Genomic DNA, 12,581 nt, shown 5'->3' with positions numbered 1-12,581 from the left:
ATTTTTTTATTTTAGATAAGGAAGGCACAGAAGTCATTTACCCAAGGTCACATGGTCAGCAAAGTCAAAAAAACCAGAGAGAGGTGAAATCAGGTGTTCCCTAACATTTCGATGAGCTTTTGGGAAAACAGTACTTTCCAATAATATGATCTTGATCAATGGTGGCTGAATCACAGCTAAAAAACCCTAATTTAAATTGGCACACAGTGGCTAAGTCCTGCATTGTGTCAACAAGTACCTACGGAGCACCTGCTTTCCTGGGTACTTTTTACAGGCAGTCCTAGGCCACAGGGGGCCAAAGATGAATAGGACAACACAGAGTAAGGTACAGACAAAACAAGGAATTATAATGCAGGGTGACAAACGCTAAAGTAACATTTACTACTAAGTCAGGCTTACTAATAACTTTTTTACACTTTCATGAGAAACCATAATTATTATGTACCGCCGGTATCTGGGCTGAGGGATCTCTTACGACCATAATGTAGTGGACAAGAGTAAGCCCCATTTAGGTTTGCATAATTGGAAATTTCCATCCAGGTGCCAATGTAAGTAGCCCTGGGCCATGGCTTTAACTGGAGCATTTGTGGGAGCAAATCACTGGGTCTCCTAACCAGAAGACATACTCCCTCCTCTCCATTAGAATTCTGGTCAGCCTCCATATCCATATGAATCAGGTAAATGATTTTCACTTGAACACACACATTAATAAATGACTCTGACTCATAAAAATTCCTCACAAGATAATGAGGTCTGACATCCCAGATGAGGAGCAAAATAATTTGAGGAAAAGACAAAATTACAAGATCCTATATACTTAAAGAGTTCATAATTTTTTATCCTAAACATGTGTATTCTTACATCTGCCTTGGTAAACTACAAGGAGAAAAAGACATTCTTTTCCTGACCACTCAGGAAGATCTGTGTCTTACCCCCAATACGCACACACCCCAACATGCACACATGCACATACACACGCAGCCCAATCTGCCTTCCCTGCTTTATTTTCCCATTTGACATACTACACATTTTCTTATTTGCCTTGTCTACTGTTACCACCCTTACAAGAATGTGAGCTCCATGAGGGCAAGGAGCTATACCCTGGTGGCTAGAAGAGTGTGTCTGGCACCCAGAAGATGCACAACCAATATGTGAGTAAGTCAGGACCCTAAACAATGGAATCTTCTGAACTAGGCTGTGCCCAAGGAGGCAGAGATATGGGATTCCAAGCCCCTCTCTTACATTAGCTCCCTCTCCTTTACAAGAGAAACCCCAAATGTTGTTCCCTGAACTAACCTGTTCCTAAGGAAAGTTCAGCAATTCCTTTTTACCAATTGAGCGTAACTGCCAAATAGATTAGTTTTTTTCCCCAAAATATGTTCTCTGGTACTCTCCCTCCTCACGAAGTTGTTTGGTTTTCTTTCATGTTCCTTAATATAATGCACAAGTTTATTCAAAACCTCATACAAAAGGGGCACCTGGGTGGCTCAGTCAGTTAAGCAACTGACTCTTGGTTTCAGCTCAGGTCATGATCTCATGGGTTATGAGATCAAGCCCCGCATCGGGCTCCCCACTCAGCGGGGAGTCTGCTTAAAGATTCTCCCTCTCCCTCTCTCCCCACCCTCTTGCATGCTCTCTCTCTCAAATAAATGAATAAATCTAAAAAAAAAAAAAGAAAGAAAGAAAGAAAGAAACAACCCAAAAACCTTGTACAACATTATTTGTAACAGAAAAACACTGGGAAAAACCTAAATGTCTATCCAAAAAAGACTAGTTGAATAAATTATTGTACATTCACATGGATGGAGTACTATGAGGCCGTAAAGAAGAGGGAGGAACCATTAATAATAGCCCCAAACTGGAAAGAACCCACAAGTCCATCTACAGTAAAACAGATTAAAAATTTGTAGCTTATCTGAATCTTGGAATACTATACAGCAACCAGAATGAACAAACTGTAACTATATGCAACCACACAAATGGATCTCTCGTACATGATGTGGAACAAGGACACCAAAGAGCACACGGTATCATTCCATGTACATAAAGTCTAAAACAGCCACAACCAGTCTATAGTATAAGAAGTTAGGAAAATAGGTATCCTTGGAGTGGGCAGTGGGGTTGGAAGGGGACTTCTGGTAATTGTTTTTTTTCTTGAGCACACAAAGGTGTGTTCATTTTGTAAAAATTCACCAAGCTGTTCACTTACCTGTGAATACTTTAATAAGTATATTTCCATAAAATTTACCCCCCCAAAAGAATAAAGATAATCTGTGAACTGAATTCCAGGATATCTTGTTAAATGAAAAAAAAAAGCAAAGAGCCTTAACAGCGTGCACATGCACGCATGTGTGCTGTTTCAGCAATGAGATGAAATTTATACACTCACACATTTTTATAAAAAGAAACATACGAAAGGCAAACCAGGTAAAACACTCATTATACACGTATTATGTGCCAAGAACTGCCCTCTGCTCTGTGGATAAAAAGTTAATTATAAATAAGATAACAGTCCTTGTGATTATCTGCAGTGCAGGACCCAGACAAGGAAACCTGTAACTAGTCATGTTTCCAAGGGACAGCAGAGTGGCTCCTAAATCAGACTGTGAGGGCAGGGAAGGGAAAATACTCTCAAGGAGAGGCTGAGTCTAGGGGCGCCTGGGTGGCTCAGTCAGTTAAGCGTCTGCCTTCAGCTCAGGTCATGATACCAGGGTCCTGGGATCAAGCCCTGCATCGGGCTCCCCGCTTGACGGGGAGTCTGCTTCTCCCTCTCCCACTGCCTAGCTGTGCTCTCCCCCTCTCTTGTCAAATAAATTAAAATCTTAAAAAAGAAAAAAAAAAAAGCAGCTGAGTCTATGGTTGGGTCTCGAAAGAAGAGTGCAGAATAGGCTGGGGAAGAGCACCCATGAAGACGAACGGATATCAAAGGAGAAAACATGTTTGAGGGTCGAAAAGCAGTTCGGTATGGCTGGACTGAAGGGTATGTATGGCAAAAACGAGAGGAGGCTAGAAAAACAGAGGGGGCGAGATCATAAAGGGCTTTATGTGCCATATTTAGGGGCCTGACACTGAAGAAATAGTCCAGGATCAGATTTCCCGTGGGCCAACTAGTAGGTATTAAAACAAGTAAATTCACTCCTACTTACATTCATGGCTCCAGATAAAGGGCTGATATTTTTAGGATCGAGACCTAAGTGCCTTAATCAAAGAAAGGAAGTTCTTTGGATGAACTGACTGAGGCTGTGTGTGCAGAATCCCACTTGGTTATTAAAAGTTGGGTGTCCAAATCTTACCAAAGGCCGTATTTGCCCTCGACGTGAAGCAGCAGGAGGAATCTCCTGTCTGCCAAATCTTGGAGCCAGCAGATGGAGAGAAGATGTCAAGATAGAAAGCTGGAGACTACTCATACTAACTACAGCTGGGGAGGGCTGGGGTGTGGCGCGGGCTTTTGACAGTCCGCAAAGGTGCTGCTTCGCATTCGAGTGGGCTGCCAGACTCCCTGTTCTTTCCCTGGATTTACTCACACCAGGCATCTCTGTTCTGTTCCCCCTACAGACCACAGAATGTGTGATTTATAACAGTGTCAAATACGTTCCAGGAAAACACTGTAACAAATCTTATGAACCAGGGTTATACCCCATTCGGATGTCCATGCTCTCAAAATATAATAAAGGTTGGGGAAAGAGAGAATGTAAAGAGAACAGAAGAAGCAGAAAAGGAATAACTAGAGGAAAACAGGAAGGTTGCTCACTTTCTCTCCCGTCCCCCACATACAAGAGACACATAGAAGATACAATACAAATGAAGGGGAAACAAAGACAGAGATGTGTCTTAGGAGCTTTGGACTTGAGTTTTGCCATGCGCAAGTCTATCTGCAAAACCTACACTACCTTTCTGACCAATCTTTTCTGAGAAAAGTAAGAACCAGAAAAAACTACGGATCTCTACAACCAAAAACAGAGATTATCAATGTTCGCTGCTCTACACGCAGGGTGTTCTGTAAAGAATGCATTCACTTATTCTGCTTATAAGGAGATGGATTCCTGGGGCAGTAATACATTTGCTGAGCCCGCGTGTGCCAACACTTGCCCAAATACTTGTGCCGTCTCAGTCTTTCCTTACACTAAATGAAGGCAGGTTACCCCCTCATTTTATAGATGCGGGGACTCAGGCCCAGAAAGGTAACTTGACTGTGTGTAACCAAGATTTATCTCCAGAACCCAAGTTTTTAACAAATACTATGTTCCATCATCTTCTCAGGTTCTCAAATGCCTAGAAATCCCTTGAACACACAGCTCTTGTTCCCACACTTTGCTTACAGATTCCTTTTATCGGGATCCTCAGTGTCAATATCTTATACCTGATTGGCTCCCAGCATCACACTTCAGTAGTGGATGCCAATGCTCATGATATATAGTATGGTGCGTCCCTAAAATTTTATTAAGTTTTATAAAAATGTAGTAAGTTTGAAGCTCTAATGTAAATCCTGATTTTTTGCGTTTCAGATCTACTTAAAATGTTGGAGGCTCACACTATACACTGAGAAATATTAAGATCCAAGGTTGTGGGTGCACAGTGACACATATTTAAGAAAGAAAATAAACCTGTTTTTTGTTTTTTTTAAGATGCAAGGAATTTTTTCAGGGCACCTGGTGGCTCAGTCGGTTAAGCCTCCAATTCTTGATTTCGGCTCAGGTCTTGATCTCAAGGTCCTGAAATGGAGCCTGGCGTGGGCCTCTGCACTGGGGTGTGGAGGCTGCTTAATTAAGATTCTCTCTCTCCCCCCATCCCCCCGCCCTCTCCTCCCTGCTCGGTCTTAAAAAAAAAAAAAAAAAAAAAATGCAAGGAATTTTTTGACAAGAAATTTACAGCCTTTGGCATATCTATTTTGACGTTCAAGAGCAACTGTGTAGCAATTTTCACACAAAAAGTATTTAAAGAAAACTGGGTGTTGGCAGGGGAGACATTAAGAGAGTAAGGAACCCCCAAAATTATTTTGGGGGAAAAATTTCACTTGACAAGTCTTTTGCTTTCCTAGTTCTCCCCATCTGAAGCAGAAAAACCACCAAGTCAATCACAGGTTCTATTTTCCACCCTCCCTAGTTTTTATTCCCAGCTATTAAAAAAAAAAAAGTGGTAAAAATTAACAACTATGAAATACTCTGTAAACATTTCTACAGACCTGTTAGTCTATTATCTGTTAAATTATTAAACTGTACATGAGATTAGAAATGAAAATTCTGCCTAAACCGGTATTAACTAACCTAAGGCAGTCACTTTAGCTTTGTTTCCCCCCAAATTCTTAACAGCATGGTTACCAACCTCCACAAGTACATACCCACAAGGGGCTCGGCCAACACGGATGCCCCAATTTTGCACTGTGTAACCTGCATGGAACCCTGGGTCAAAGAAAACTAGAAATTACCTTTCTGTCACTGTTCCCATTGAATACCTGCAGGTACCCTGGCCCTGCCCTGGGCGGTAAAGTCTCAGAGAGGGTGGAGATGTCACTGTTGGAACCAACGAGCAACACGCTTTCCGCAGCTGACTCCAGACAAAGGCTCTGCCCACCTCTTGGGCCTCACCTCCCCACGGCCAGGCAGAACTGCTCCTCCGTCTGACTGTGCTCTGGCGATAGCTGCTCATACTCACACTAAGCTTCCATGGCCCCTTTCATAGCTTTTCCTGATATTATCCCACCCACCCCCCCAGGATTAGAACGGTCCAGGCTCTTTTCCAATTGATACATAAACTCTTATCCATGATCCTATACATCTGAGCATGGTTCTTTCAGAAGCTGTGAGAGTGCGGAATGCCTTATTCTTTTTCTTTTTTAATCTGTAATGTCTGATAAATTGTAAACACTTAGCTATTTATTAAATTAATGAATTACAGCTCAGCACACAGCATGCTGTTATGGCCATTTGGTGGAGGTGACCTGTTTTCAAAAGCTAGAAGTATAGTGGCTTTTCTGCAACCACACCACAAAGATTCAGCCAGAAAAGGGCAGAGTGAAACATACACTTGACAATTTTGCTGGTTTAAGTGTAAATTGGTATAACCCTTTGGAAAAACTGTTTGCAAATTCAACAAAGAGCCATAAAAATGCTCATATCCTCTGATCTGGCAATTTCAAGGAAACTATTCCAAATATGCAGACATTCTTTGCACAAAGTCTTTTATTAAATGATCTAGAAAAGCAAAAACTTGGAAAACAACTCAAAAGCAACAATAAGATAACAGATAAGTTAACTGTGATACATACACTTGACAGGATCTTACATAGCTTTAAAAAGCTATGAAACCTCATAAACGTAACAAATGTAGAACACCTGGCACAGACTACCACACTTAACATGAGAAAAGTTCTGTCATATTACGGTAACTAGTGCTAAAGAGTAAGTAAACGCATAAGGCAAAAGAAGACTAGAAGCAAGGTTACCCATGTGCTTAGGTGTTAACAGTATGTGAGTTGACTTCCTTCTGCTTCTACAACTTTTCTCCACAACAGTTTTTAAAAAAATAAATATGTAATACAGAAAAATAAATAAATAAACGACTCCTCCAGCCAGACTGAATTTATCTGACAATAGACATTAATAAACAAAACATTCGCAATTTCATTCTTTAGCTGTCAGACTGGGAGTGGGGAGAGGAGCAAGTATGTAAAGTATGCAGCTGTCATACTTGAATTATCTCCACATCAACATTCTGTTCTAGAAAGGTGGTCAATAACGGCCACTCCTCAAGTCCTCCCTACCCTGAAACCCAGGAAAGCTTCTTAGAACCAGAAATGTCTACAGAATCCAGGAATTTACGTACTGACAGGGAGTTCTAGTTTCCTGGCTTTGGGGAGCGTACATATACCGCACAAAATGACAGGAAGAGTAAGAAACCCCTCATAAAAATCTGCCTTCTAAGGAAGATGGTGGAGAGGAAATTCCTTGACTGGGGAGGTCAGCAACACTGGTTTTGAGTACTGTCCCTGGCTGGCTCTGTGGTCTCTGGACCTCGGCCGCCCCATCTTTACAACATTCATGTTGAACTGCGTGTGGTTTTCTCAATCTTTCCAACCAAGCCTCAACCCCCATCACTGATACACAGGAGATCTGCAGATAAAATTACACTACATGCATTCAAAATATAAGGTTATATAAATACTGAACCTTCTGATTCTTCTCCCTTCCCTTTGGACCCTGAGGATCACTGAACTGCCAAGCCTCCTTACATTCAAGATCTCACAATTCTAAATGTGTTTTCTCCTTTCCTCGCTTTGGAAAAACTGGGTTGCATACACCTCAGATTTACGTTTGTCTGCCTTCTCTCCTCTCCTTTTCCATAGCTGGTTAGGGTTTGACTGTCCTACACTATTGGCCTTCATTTCTAGAACAACGGTGCTTCAGCCCCCTTCTTGATAAAGCTGGAGGGCATCTGAATGGATGGAAAAGCACATTCCCAGAGCCACCTCCGTCTCCAAACAAGTTGGTCAGGATATTATACTGGAGCTACCTACAATGAACAAGGGTCATAAAAGGGCTTCTAATTCTATTTCCTCTCTTATCATGCTAAAAAATTATAATTTAGTGATGATTTAAAAGAATGCAATTCTAGGGCGCCTGGGTGGTTCAGCTGGTTAAGCGACTGCCTTCAGCTCAGGTCATGCTCCTGGAGTCCTGGGATCGAGTCCCGCATCGGGCTCCCTGCTCAGCGGGGAGTCTGCTTCTCCCTCTGACCCTCCCCCTTCTCATGCTCTCTCTCTCATTCTCTCTCTCAAATAAATAAAATCTTAAAAAAAAAAACCTAAAAAACCTTTAAAAAAAAAAAGAATGCAATTCTATAGCAAAGAGCTGAATCTCTCTACCTCTGAAATGCTATCTGGCTACAACTAAGTTTCTTCTATCCTTTTGCAAATATGAAACATAAGATTTTAGGATGAAGCTAGAAGTTGCTTGCATTTTCAAAAGACTGATAATAATGGGGGTGTCTGGATGGTTCAGTCAGTTAGGCTTCTGACTCTCCATTTCAGCTCAGGGTTGAGAGTTCAAGCCCCGTGTTGGGTTCCAGACTGGGCATGGAGCCTACTTAATAAAAAATAAAAAAAGGGACTGATAATAATGAATGTTGGTGAGGATGCAGGGAAATAGGTATCTCATGCCTGCTGAAAGGAACATAAATTGGGATAACCAACCCTTAGAGGGCCATCTGGCAATGTATATCAAAATGAAATGCTCACACTCTAACCCAACAGTTACCACTTTCAGATATTTGTCCTATAGAAATAATTGGATAGGGGCGCCTGGGTGGCTCGGTCGTTAAGAGTCTGCCTTCGGCTCAGGTCATGATCCCAGGGTCCTGGGATCGAGCCCCACATCAGGCTCCCTGCTCCGCGGGAAGCCTGCTTCTCCCTCTCCCTCTCCCCCTGCTTGTGTTCCCTCTCTCGCTGTGTCCCTCTCTGTCAAATAAATAAATAAAATCTTTTAAAAAAAAAAAAAAGAAGTAACTGGATAAATAAGTGTGTTCAAGGATGTTTATCTCGGTACTATTTATAAAAGCAAAACCACACACCTACCTAAATGTGCAACAAAAGGGACTAGGGACAAAAATTATGGCAAAGTCATGCCATGGAAATCTAAGCAATCATTACTTCATCTAAAAAATCATCCTGTAGAACAATGTATATAGTATATCACATTTGGATTAAAGAAAAAGACACAGAGGAAAATACACGCATAAAACAATTTTTAAATGTTCAGTGCCATCTCTGCTTAGAATTATGGGGTCATCTGCACTTTCTTTTCTTTGTTGCAATGCAGCATTTCCATAGCCATCAGAAAAATCTTTGTATAATAAAGAAGTTCTCTGTTCCAATAGTGAAAGTTCTGGCAGTAACCAAATCTGTTTGAACTGACCCCAAATTTTGAAGTTTCCAGAGTTACTGAGAATGCCTTTTTCACATAGCACCCACTGAATATCTATGAACACACTCTAGGAATGATGCCTTCAAACATGGGTCTTTTCCTTTCTTTTCATTTTTTTTTTAAAGATTTATTTGAGAGAGAAAGACAGTGAGTGAGCGAACACGTGCTCAAGGGGTGAGGGGCGGAGAGGGAATCTCAAGCAGATTCTGTGCTGAGTGTGAGCTAAAGCAGGGCTCCACCTCTGACCATGAGATCATGACCTGAGCCGAAACCAAGACTTGGAAGCTTAACCGACTGAACCACCCAGGCGCCCCTCTTTCTTTTCATTTTCTAAAACAATCATACATTTTAATGCTGGGGGGTGGGGAGAAGCAGGCAGTACAAAAACACAACAGAGCTTCTGCCTTATTAGCCCCTCACTCTTTATTGCTCCAGATAATTTCCCCAATCTTAAACCATTATTCCACCTTCACCTACACCCAATGATTTATAATTATCCTAAAACTTCTGATCTTTCTAGTTAAAAGCTCACCAAGCAAGCTTCCTCTACCTAGCCCACAATCCCAAAGTATTTGTCCACTGACAGTTCTCTGGCCTCCCTCCTGATCCTCTTCTGGAAAGGAGATTATTCTCCATGTCCCATGGGGATAATATATTATAATCATATTACTGTTAGCCTGGAAGACTATAACAGACTAATAGGGTTATCTACTCTTTAGGAATTTGTTTCCAAAAGGCATCATTCTAGCTGAGATTAACACACTGTCAGACACATGAAATCAGAGCCATCATTTCCATAGAAAGGCAAAAATTACCAGAGAAAGCACTTGAAAATGTCCTGACTCTCGGCAGAAACACTTAGCAAAGAAAGATCTTCCCTTGACACCCTATAGGTATGAACCCTTCCTCCCGACCAGATGGTTTGTCCTTAGCAGACATGAAACTGTCCTAGAAATGGGTCCTCTGAGCCATGCAAAGTGCTGGACTCATTTTCTCATCTCTTATATTGCTTTGCCTTTCACTTGATCCAGAATGTTCCGACATTAGCATTTCTTTCTTTAGCTAAGTGATGTTCACATGTTTAAGCAATGCAAGACCAACAAGTCCACAGAAACAGAAGGACCAACCAAGAGAATCCTGGAAAGCATAAGGCATGGTCAAAACTTGTAAGACTATTCCTAAACATTAAAAAAAAATTCTTCCCACAGATTACTTGATTGCAAAGGGGAAAGTGTACGTTTACAATGGAGAATTCAGACAGGCACCCCTTGACCATGGGATCAAGCTGGGCATCCCTAACACTGGAACAAGCTGACATTACCTTCAGAATATTCTTGCCAGAAACTTGTAACCTCAATCTAATCAAGCTTTCAGAACTGTCTCCCAGTTTAGAAAAATTCAGGGGATTAAAAAACACATCAAACTGACACCAAGCAATTCCAGAATGTAGAACATTATCTGTAAACAACTGGCCTGGTCTCTTCAAAAAGTTACTATAGGGGCCGCTTGGGTAGCTCAGATGGTTAAGCGTCTGCCTTCGGCTCGGGTCATGATCCCAGAGTCCTGGGATCGAGTCCCGCACTGAGCTCCCTGCTCCTTGGGAGCCTGCTTCTCCTTCTGCTTCTCTCTCTTTCTCTCTCTCTGTCTCTCATGAATAAATAAATAAAATCTTTAAAAAAACAAAAACAAAAAGTTACTATAATGAGGAGTATGGGTTGGGGCGGGAAGGCAGCTACAGACTGAGACCAAAGAGACACACTCAAATATAGTATGTGATTTGAGGGGAGGGTGGCTAAATACACTTTGAGCACCACTTGGGGAATTTGGATATGGTCTGGATATCAGAAGATATTTTCAAAGTACTGTTAATTTCAATAACAGTATTGTGGTTATATCTATCATTTTTTTAAAAGATTTTATTTTTAAGCAATTTCTACACCCAACGTGGGGGGTTGAACTCACAACCCCAAGATCAAGAATTGCATGTTCCACTGACTGAGCCAGCCAGGCACCCCAATCCTTATCATTTTTAAGAGATGTGTGCTGATGTATTTAGAGGTTAAATGTCTTGCTGTGTCTACAGTTTAATTTCACATGGCTGGCGGGGGGAGCCAGAGTTAAAATAAATAAAGCAAAATGGTAATAACTGTTGACCCTAGATGAAGGGTAATGTGTACACTGTGTTATTCTTTTAACTTTTTCTGTAGGTTTAAATTCTTTTCATAATAAAAAGCTGGGAGAAGAGTTTGATTTTGGATGCTATCTAAATTGCCAACTAAATCTAAATTAAAGTATATTAATACCATACCAAGAATCCTGTAAGTGGATCACAAATTATAATACGGGGAGTAAATACCTAAGTAATGTTTACATAAGAAGTTAAAGCATTCGGTGGCTATTCTATGCCAACAAAAAATTATTTTGTTTCTGAAACCAAGAACTGCATTTACTCTTTTCATATAATTTCATAGGAGAACTGCAGAGAAATTACAAATAAATTTTCCTGTTGCTCCCTCAATTTATATTTGAATGGCTTTCCACTGCCGTCAAGGTCAAGTTCAAATTCCTCTTGCACAGCATAACTTACAAGAGTCCATGAAACCTGGCCTGTCTCTGCAATCTCTTCTCTTGCCACTCCCCAATCCCACCCTCGGTGGGCATCAGCAACTCTCTGCAACCAGCCAAGATCTCAGACAACACTGCTCCTCTTGCCCGGAACTTAAAGACACAAAACCCAAGATAAAGACAAGGAAAAAGTTCCAGGAAAAATCAACCATCACAACAAAAGCATGTGCTCAAGGTGAACAGGGAGGGGGAACGGAGAAGATGCCAGCGAAAGCCACACCCTCTCTCGTAGTGTAGCATTCCTAGCTTGGCTTGTTTGCCGCTCCCTTTCAAAATTACATCTGCAGGTTTACGGAAAGGAAAGTAACTAAAAATTCCTGAGGCTGACCTTACTCTCAGACAAAAATTCCTAGGACTGCACACCCCACAATCAAAAAACAAAAAACAAGAAAACCTTTTATAGGTTAAGAGTTAAAACTCAGTATGCCCAAAGACTTTTTAAACGACCCTGGGCTGACAACCACAGAGCACTGAAATGCCACAAAAATTAAATTATGGTGCTTTGTAATAGATTTAGCACTATTTTTAAATATTAACAAGACTGCCCGAGGGAGTAAGTTTATCAAGGGATAAGAATCCTAGCAGTACACGGAGTTCACTCAGAGGCCAATTAACATCTCCCACCACGCCCAACACCTAGGCTTCCAAGTTGCTGTAGGGCCCTGTGGGTTTGTTGGCAGGGGCCCCTGACCCATAAGCTCCCACAATGCTCTAGGGGCTCGGCATAAAGGGAGGCCGAACTTGAACTAGTATAACCATGAGAGCTAACTTCCTATGTCTGTACTGTTTTGCTTCTTTTGCTGTCTGAAGACTCCAACACCCAATAATGTGGCTGTATGATTTTTAGTTTCTCTTCTCACCTTGGATTTTCCTTTCCTACAGTTATTTTGAAAATCAGCAAATGCCTAATGCTCATAAACTGTCAGTAGCCATCTGTGATTTTCACAATTAGATCACTGTTAAAAGGGAGCATAAATTTTAGCTCTAGACTTTATTTCAACAATCTGGCAAATTATTAAGGGGATGAGTAATTTTATC

General features: G+C 41.3%; 1 protein-coding gene across 2 annotated transcripts in view; it reads right to left on the bottom strand.

Annotated features, from left to right (window-relative positions):
- B4GALT5 (beta-1,4-galactosyltransferase 5) overlaps positions 1-12,581 on the bottom strand; it is a 77,340-nt gene that overhangs the window by 26,180 nt on the left and 38,579 nt on the right. The window lies entirely within an intron of this gene.

The sequence above is a fragment of the Callorhinus ursinus genome, unplaced genomic scaffold, assembly GCF_003265705.2.
Source record: "Callorhinus ursinus isolate GAN/ISIS: 27379988/994484 unplaced genomic scaffold, GSC_fseal_2.0 scaffold53, whole genome shotgun sequence".
NCBI classification, from domain to species: domain Eukaryota; kingdom Metazoa; phylum Chordata; class Mammalia; order Carnivora; family Otariidae; genus Callorhinus; species Callorhinus ursinus.
This window is presented reverse-complemented; position numbering and strand designations above follow the sequence as displayed.